The sequence below is a fragment of the Sinocyclocheilus anshuiensis genome, unplaced genomic scaffold (genome assembly GCF_001515605.1).
Source record: "Sinocyclocheilus anshuiensis isolate Anshui unplaced genomic scaffold, SAMN03320099.WGS_v1.1 scaffold7, whole genome shotgun sequence".
NCBI lineage: Eukaryota > Metazoa > Chordata > Actinopteri > Cypriniformes > Cyprinidae > Sinocyclocheilus > Sinocyclocheilus anshuiensis.
The window spans coordinates 797,306-807,193 of NW_015549582.1; positions in this window are offsets into that span (position 1 = coordinate 797,306).

Here is a 9,888-nt window from a genome sequence, read left to right on the forward strand (position 1 = left end):
AGCGAGGGCTCTCTGACAGCGTGTCCCTCCTTCCTCCCGGGTTTTCGGCACCAATGTAACACAGTTTGTAGTTCGGGAAAAAGGAGGCGGGAACTGGCGAACGTTCAAACAAAACTTTAATAATAAAATAAACACAAAATAGCGCAGCCCCTCGCGGACGACTGTCACACACAAACAGAACCAAAACACAAAATAAAGTCCAGGCCTGGTCCTCTCTCGTCTTTCACTGTCGTAGCTCCTCCTTTTATCCTTCCGGAGCTCCTCCGGGGGACTCGAGACCGGTGAGTGGTGCAGGTGTCGCTCATTATCAATTACTCCACTGGCCTCGCTCCGTTCCCACGGCTCTTGGCCCCACCCCCACTCGTCACACTGAATGACCGGGAGGAAGACGAATAACAGAGTCCAGGGTGGCGATGACGGAGGGAGGAGCCAGGGTGACAACAGAAGGGAACCAGAGCAGGAGGAGGAACCAGGTGGTACCCAGGCCACAGCCATGATGGCGGCCCACGGTGGAGCCATCGGAGGGAGGAGCCATGGTGGAGGAAGGGTTGGCAACTCCAGGGGGCGGACCGACGGCAACGAAGCAGGTGGTGGAGGAGCCCGAGGCGGAGACGGAGAGCCAATGAGCCAGGGCGACACCGAGGATCCGGAGGGCCAAGGCGGAGCAGATGGCGCCGGCGACCGAGGCGGAGACAGGGATCCGGAATGCCGTGGTGGAGCCCGAGCGACAGAGGACTGAGGTGGAGCCAGGGGGATCCAGAAGGCCGCGGTGGAGCTGGAGGGAAGGAGGAGCCTGACAGAGCCAGAGGGACGGATGGACGAGGCGGAGCTGGAGGAGTGGAGTCCCGAGGCGGCGGATGGTCGACGACAGACCAAGGCGGAGCCGGAGGGACGAGGGAGCCTGGCGGAGATGGTGGACTGACGGGCCACGGTGGAGAGGAGGGAGCTAGGAGCCATGGTGGAGCCGCTGTGTCGAAGGGCCGAGGCGGAGTCCAGGACTCAGAGGCTGGAGGCGTAGACAAGGGATCCTCCAGCCACGACGCCGATGGAGAGTGGCAGACCCGCGGTGAATCCAGCGCACAGATGGTGAGCTGAAGGTGAGCAGAGGGGCTGACAGGAGCCAGCGGTGGCGGCGCTGAAGCGGCAGGAATGACAGGAAGAGGCAGGAAAGGGAGGGTGTGTGGGAATTTGTGAGCACCAGTCTCTTTAGGGATGGTGTGTGCTGCCCACACACACCATATCGCGACTCCCAATACTGGGAGTGTGGCAATCAGGGGAATGACATCCATGGTCGGCAAATAATTCAGGGCAGACAAATGATTCAGGGCAGGCAGAGAGTTCATATGAAGGCAGGAGAAGAGGGGGCATGTCTGCATATATGTCCCCATAACAGTCCATAGAGCGCTGCTCACCCTCAGCCATGATGCATTGGGCGGAGCTTCCCTCCGCGCTCTCGCTGTTCATAGCGCTCTCCACTGTGGCGAGCTCTGTTGCCGGCTCTTGCACCTGGTCTGACATTGCGGGCTCTGGCTCCGCGGCGATCCTCAGCTATGTCGCTGTCAATGGCGATGGCTCGTCGGTCGTGGCGGTGTCGTCCTCCACAAATCCACGGTCAGCGGGGATTGGCAGGATGCCAGCACCCACTCTATGAAGGCGGCGAGGCTCTCTCGAGCACCCTCCCCGGACAGCTGCGCTCGTGTGGCGGTGTTGAGTCCAGTTAGATAAAACAAGCAGAGGCAGCTGTCCGGATAGTGTGTCATGTTGGCAAGAAACACAAAGTCTTCAGTGTGGTCCTCGAGAGAGCGATCCCCCTGCTCCAGCAAGAGGACGAGGACGGCAGGATCATTCATAATTAACAAAACAAAAACGAAAAAACAAAACGTGGGGAAACATGCCGCTTAACTTTGTACGGTCTGGTCTTCTGTCACGGTATGGTGCGGGAGAGAAGCACGAAGACGAAGAAGATCACGATGTACAGTCTTTAATAATCCACACAAGGGTAATCCATCATAGGAGGGTAGCAAACACACGTATCCATAGACGAGACCGGACAACCAAAGTATATAAATGCAGCTTTTTAAGGAATATGTCAATTGTGCCATTAAGCCACAAGTCAAATAACATCTACAGTGAAAACAAATTTACCCTCATCCTACATCCAGACATCAACCTCCATCAGCGGGCCAATCCAAATTTGTTGTGAACATACTAATAAACAGCCTTTCCTATGATCTCACTGCACCTGCCCTGGTTTTACTGATGCACAATGGACAGATATTCATTTTTGCGCACCACACATGCTTCGGCCATCTCATTTAACAGAAAAGATGTCTGTCGTCTCCTTACTTGACCAAGGATTCATTCTTTGCGTTTTAAGACAAAGGAATATCCATCAGCCATCAAGAAATGTGGTCTCCTCATGTTATTTCAAGTCTTTCAGTTCTCTCAAATCCAAATTTTAATCTATAACATCAACAGTCACCACTGCCACAGGTAATTAGACCACGTTTAATGATCACGCAGTCAAACAAACAATAACTTCACATTTGTGGGGATAAGAGTACAGGACTGTTACAGCAAAGCCCACTTTTTTTCAGACAGAACATTTATTTACTTATTGCCTCATTCCAAGTTTCCCCTCGCGCTCCCTCTCCGTGGCCTCGTGGAAGCCCTGCTTATGCCAACAGGGTTAGACACAAAAGAGGCTACACATGATGGAGTTCATCAGTGTGGTTTTGGCCCATGCGTTCTGACACAGACTCACAGCTGTGAACTCCACCCGAAGGCTTTAGTTTCTTCTCTGGCAGAGAACAGCATGTCTAGGAAAATCACTTAGCAGTCATCGGTGTGTGAATGAAACTAAAACACCACTGCCTCCAGACTAGCAAAACCAGAGTCTGCCCTCAGGGGTCGGATTTGAGAACAGAAAACGTCCGTAACTGTAACAATTGGTATATATAATTGTACTACTTATTTTATTTTTAAGTAATATATATTTATAATATTCTTTATATATTATTCATATTGATATTTATATATTCATAATGTAGTTACAATTACAATGTACAATGTAGTTATAATTTATAATTATATATAATTGATTATATTATTTATATTAATCACATTTGTGGGGATAAGAGTACAGGACTGTTACAGCAAAGCCCACTTTTTTTCAGACAGAACATTTATTTACTTATTGCCTCATTCCAAGTTTCCCCTCGCGCTCCCTCTCCGTGGCCTCGTGGAAGCCCTGCTTATGCCAACAGGGTTAGACACAAAAGAGGCTACACATGATGGAGTTCATCAGTGTGGTTTTGGCCCATGCGTTCTGACACAGACTCACAGCTGTGAACTCCACCCGAAGGCTTTAGTTTCTTCTCTGGCAGAGAACAGCATGTCTAGGAAAATCACTTAGCAGTCATCGGTGTGTGAATGAAACTAAAACACCGCTGCCTCCAGACTAGCAAAACCAGAGTCTGCCCTCAGGGGTCGGATTTGAGAGCTTCGCTGCAGCTGTGATTTGATTCGAACAGTCACTGATAATTTGTTTTTGTTTGTAGTCATTGAAAGTCCCAGACTTTCAGGGATCTTTTCCAGTGTGGAAATCATTAGTATGTTTTGTGCTCAAAAACTTGCACATCCAGTTCTTATCGAGATGAATTTAGACATCTAACTTAGAATTTAGACGTAAGCATAAGGTGGAGTATCAATACATAGCGGCCTATCCATGTCATATCTGCGTATTATGATATGTCCATATGTTTTACATTCTTTTTTGGCCACGTTCAACCTTTGTCTTGATGTTACTGCATGGAATTAATAGCAGTATTTTTAAAAAGCAAATCTTGTTTGATATTTGAAAATTTCCATTCAAGTTAGTGTACACTGCCAAAGCAATATTGTAGCTCTGTGGCCAGCACTCTGACATATAGTGCAACAAGGCTTCCACTTCTTCCTGCCTCTCCTTCACTGTCCTGTAAATAAAGGCAAAAAAGTTGTTCATTTTTATCATGATAGTAATATAACATTTAAAAGTGTTCTATACATTTACTAATCATATATGGAAAATTCTTAATTTCACAAATTGAAATGGAAATCAGAAAAACTTACTTTTGCACATTTTAAAACAGAAATAGGTCTCAAGCTTCATACATTAATAGATATTAAAAAAGCACTGGCTCAAACCCCTGATCTCTTTCAAAATTAATCAAAAGTGACCCTCTCAACACTTATCAACAATAATATTGTGGTAAAAAAATGCATGTGATTTATAATTAATATAACAGCATGTACAGTAACAAATTGCTCAAAAGTCATCAAATTGATGTTTAGTTTTACTGTACATATTAGTCAGTCTGAGATGTTGCTGCCAAAAAGTGTTGCTATGGGTTTCGGTCTTCTTGCTTCGGACGACTGACAGACTAGCATTCTGACACACCACCTTGTTTATGTCTAAGGCTGAGCCGTTGATTTGTGGTAATTATTCTGCTCATTGAAAAAATAAAATACAAGAAGTTTATATTGGCACTTTTATTGATTGCCAATGACTCAATGGCAAAAAACAAAAACAAAACAAACAATGATTTTTAAACCTTTTTATCAGTAATCAAAGTTAGCGTGTCCATTTAATTAACATAATTTATCGGTGCCCATTTGTCAGGTATATATATATATATATGTATATGTATATTTGCCATGTATACAATCGTGACATGGCACAACAAGCTCAAATTTTATAGGATAGGTGAAGTGGAATGGTAATTTCCTGGTCTTATTCATAAATCAATTGAAAACTACATAGCCACTATCTGTTTTCATTTTTTAACAAACGTGAAATGGCTAAAATAAAAAGACGACAGGTATCGCTCTTTACCGAATGGAAAGACGTATTTGCATTTGTGGAGCTATCTGGATCTGTGGAGTGTCTCATTTTACAAATCGAACTGCCTTGCATAGAAAAAAGGATGTTAACAGACTACAGAGCACTATGCAAAACCACGCAGCACGAGATGTCGCATATATTATTATTATAGATCAGGTATTATAGATCACTTTGATTGACGCCAACTACTATTTGTTCAGTGTCTGTCTAAAACCCTGCTATCAGATGAGGAGAAAGGGTTGCCTAAAATTGCAAAAGGGTTGGTCTGTTTTCCCACCATGTTGTCTATATAAATGCTTTCATAGGGTCCTTTCTGGGTTTTCAAACATCTTATTGTCAGGTTTGACAAGTGCACATACAAAAGTAAGCTCTTAAACCAAGATCAAGTGTAAACAGTGTTGCACAAAGCCAGGTCCAACTGCAACCTTGGTGCAGTTAGAGGAATCGCCATAATAACTTTAATCATGACAATACATTAACCTGCATGTTAGACGTCTTACAGATATAAGAAACAACACCTGCACGTTAGGAGGGTGAATCTTGTCTTGCACACAGTAAATAAAGCTGAGATGTGGGAACATGATCATGCATCTCCATGCTACTGTAACTATTTTTAACATACTACATTCCTGCACAGCCAAAATATTCTCACTCATATATATAAGACATTTATGGACATCTTTGATGCTTGGACCTTATAAGCTTGGGTGCAGTTGGCTTTGTGGTCCTCAGACATTTTACAAGAGGTTCTGATGTAAACGTCGCAGGTATGAGTAAACATGAAATTCTCCCCAGGTCTAAACTTAGCCAGTAGGTTTTTTTTTCTGAGAATGAAGTTGTACACGAATACAACATCATGCACAAATACAAATGTGCAATTACAGTATTTACCTAGAGAAAGTTTGATTATGGTGTTAATTTTACTGCTTCAGCTTAAACTTATTTCCATTAATTGCCAAGACAAAAGTTCTAATTTCCATTTGAAGTTTTGCATCATCTAATATTTATATTTTATTATATTTCAACTTTATTTCAATTAAATACCTTGGTATAGTTCATCTAAAAATGAATATTATGTCATTCCAACCTGTATGATTTTCTGCTGTGGAACACAAAAAGATATTTTGAAGTATGTTTTAGTTGGTTTTGCCTTTTTGTACATTCAACATAAGAAAATAAGTCATACAGATTCTGAATGGATTCAGTTTTTGTTTTTAGGTGAACTATCCCTTTAATGGAACTGCCATTGCACTCTTGATGGTGTATGAAAATGGTATATGTTGGAGAACTGACAGAATACTCTGACATTTTACCTGTTTATAGGGGCTTTGGAGCACATCTCTGCTCTAGCCTTGGTGGGAATACACGTGTGCAGCGTGGTCTTGCAGATCACACTTGGTTGGGAAAATGAGCAAGCCAATTGGCTGTGGCTAAAGGGGGCCTGAGGCTGTCTTGACAGCAGATGAAAGATGACTTGCAACTTTGGCAGCTGGCGGTTTCAGCCTTATTGACTGGCCAAGGCTTTCTACCTGTCATGGCTAATTCAAGAGCACGTATCCAAATCACAATGCATATGCGCAATTCTAACTTAATGTTATATGTCAGATGTTCACCTCAATTATGTGTGGCTTGCTTTCTTTGTTATTTGTATGTGTCTCTTTTCATGTGGCTAAAAATATCAGAACTGACTGCAGAAAACGTTTTACGTCCAAAACAATTGAGGGGATGAAGAAAGGAATTGAAATGAAGTGTTTTATACACTTCTGTCTTTGTCAAGGTTATAACACTTTCCAATTCAAGTTGCCAAGCATTGTTTAACTCTGAGAAGATTCAAAGGGGAAAGCAATTTTTCAAAGTGAAAATTTCTGCAAAAGAGATGACAATTTTCCTGTATGGGATCTGCATCTGCTGAAATTAATACATTTTCTTTTTATTACACTCTCATCTTCTTATATACTAGACTGTCAAACACTTTTATGTGTACACTTCTGTATACATTGCATTGCAGTGCCATTTAATATCTTGGCCATTTACACTAGTGCAAAAAAAAAAGCAACATTTACACATTTGCAGATATCTAAAGTAACAAACAATGCCAACCCCGGTTCACTAGAAAAACCTACCTTCTGCAATATTTCTGCAAAATAATATACATTGCTTCTTGCACTTTTCACAGCACTTTCAAAGTGAAATGCCCAGTGAGTGGTGCTAAAAGCGCGTTCAGTTTTATTCGAAACAGATGAATGTGAATCATGCAACTTTTTATTATGTTGCTTGTACATGGCAGTTCGGAAATTAAACGTCCAGTGATTGAAGGTTAAAGTCCCCAATATACTTATTGCAAAGTAATTTTTTTGTTTGGTGGGCCTTTTTGTTTGCAGCGGTATCCCAATACTGCCCATGTTGCTGATAGTGGCGTTAGGATGAATACATAAATATGTGATTTCTTCTCAATAACAAAATAAACATACAACAAAAATGACAACGGTGGGAAAACAGCAGTTAAGAAAGCATCTGATCATAGCCATGTGTACATGTTTGCACCAGCTCTGCAATTCAGCACTCCAGTAAAGTCAAGCCACATTTATTTAGATAGCGTTTTATAGAATAGATTGCAAGCAGCAAGCTGCTTTACAGTATTAAACATGAAACAACAGTGTTGTTAGTGTCACTTTCAAACAGAATTACAACTTAAATTTCTACTATAAATCAGCTGTTCAGTGTGTTCAGTATAAAACACACAGTAGGTATGCTGTATCGAACTCCCAAAACAAACTCCATATGAGCGTCATTTTGGTCTGATTTTGTTCAGATGATGTCACGCCAGTTCGTTGTTCGATTTTGCTTGAAGTATATCAGTGCCTTACGGTGAATATCAACTACAGCCGCAAAAGTCCGCTCAGTGCTGCTGAAAAAGCTAGAACTCTGATTTGAGGTGTGCCTGTAGCAATTGTGTTTAATCTATGTTTTTTTTCCACAGACTAGTCTTCATTCCAGCTGTAAACGGCAGTGAACTGTGTATTGGTACAGTACATTTTACGTTTTGCAAAAATGTAGGTAGAGGCATGTTTTGTCCAATGAGTCTATGCTGAACAATGCATTCACATTACATGCTTAAGTATGTGAATTGTCTGGGACTCAAACCCATGCCATTAGCGTTGCTAGTACCAAGTGTTACTGGTTGAACTACAGGAACACATGTGCAGGAGGATAAACTTGTGCATATATGCACATGTTTGCCATGTGCTGTTATCAGTACAACTGGAAATCACTAGATGTGTTAAGTGGTAGAGCAGACAGATGCAGATTCTTCTTTCAGTTGGTCTTAAAATCCTAACTATCATAAATCCGTTTCCTATAATCAAAATGTTTTTGGAGATTTATTCCCCCACTGTATTTTTCATCATGCAACTTCTGCAAAAACTGTCAAGTGAACAAACTGTACAGGAATATTAGCAGGCTGTTTTAAAGTTTCTGGTTTGGCTTGTACCTGATCAGTTTGGATCTGGAGACCGGTGTCTGTCTAAGAATGTACCTTCATAAAAGTTTAGAGTTTTGACATTTGGTGCAGACAATTCAGCACCAGTTAAATTTTTCAGGAGCTTTCAAAAACGTTTTTCTCAGTAATTACTAAAAAAAATTATAAATAAATTAAATACAATTTTGAATGTCCTGAATGATTATTTTGATTGTATTAACAATAATTCCCTTTCTGTTTGTTTTAATTGACCATATGTACTGTTGATTCCACATAGACAGCATATTTAAATACAATTCACCAAATAATGAAAATACTCTTGTGTTCCAAATTATTATGCAAGTGACATATCAATAGGATTTCGGTACAATAAACAGTCAGATTTTTGTTTGTTTTGATTTTCACATCATTTCAGGTAACTGGTATCAATCTCAGACAGGTTTGTTCAATAGTTTGCCAGGTCTTCTTAGGTAAATGGAAACCCTACTTAAAGAGGTTGTTCCACATTATTAAGCAAGTCACAGTTCTCATGAAATATGGTGAGGAAGAAAGATCTTCCTGAAGATGAAAAGTATGAAACAATGCAATGTCTTGCAAAAGGCATCAAATCAAACAATATTTTGCAAAAAGCAAATAGAAATTATTGAACTGTCAAAAGATTTGTGAGTGACTTAAGAGCACAGAGGATTTCTGATAGTTGATGAATGGCCATCCTATTCCAATGAGACTGCTACATCAGCAAGGAGGCGGTGGGTGATGATTTAGGTTGGAATATTGGGAAGTGAGATGTAAGGTCAATTTAGGGAGTTCATAACTGACCATTTTCTGCTGTGGTATAAAATGAAGAATAGCGCTCTCGGAAATAAAATGATTTTCATTCAGGACAACACACTATCCCATGCTGCATAAATACCATGGTGCTAAACAGTTTGAAAATGTGTTTCTACAGCCACTGTGCAGATTTCTCTTTGTGAGGTTTGGTTAGCAGTGACTTAAACGCAGCTTTACACACAACTGCCAGTCTGCGTGGAGAGGATCTTGAGACTCCAGTAGCTTCAAACACCTGTTTGCTGCTCAGCAGTGGCTTTTTTACAGCTAGCATTACAATACAGTTCATTTGTTTGATAGAAACTTTCCTTAATAAATCTTTATTTGACCAAGATCTTCTGTGCTCTGTCACTCACAAATCTTTTGACAGTTCAATAATCTCTATTTGCTTTTCGCAAGATATTATTTGTTTTGATGCCTTTTGCAAGACATTGCATTGTTTCATACTTTTCATCTTCAGAAAGATCTTTCTTCCTCACCATATTGCATGAGAACTGTGACTTGCTTAATAATGTGGAACAACCTCTTAACTGAGGTTTACTTTAAGTTTTCTTCACTATATTACAATTAAATCCTAATCTAATCATGACAAACTATATATCATTGGAAAGGTCTAAGACTCCTAAATAGATACTGTTTTTGTACAAATTATGTAGGAACAGTAATAGACTAATTTATGACAAGAGTATGCCTCTACATT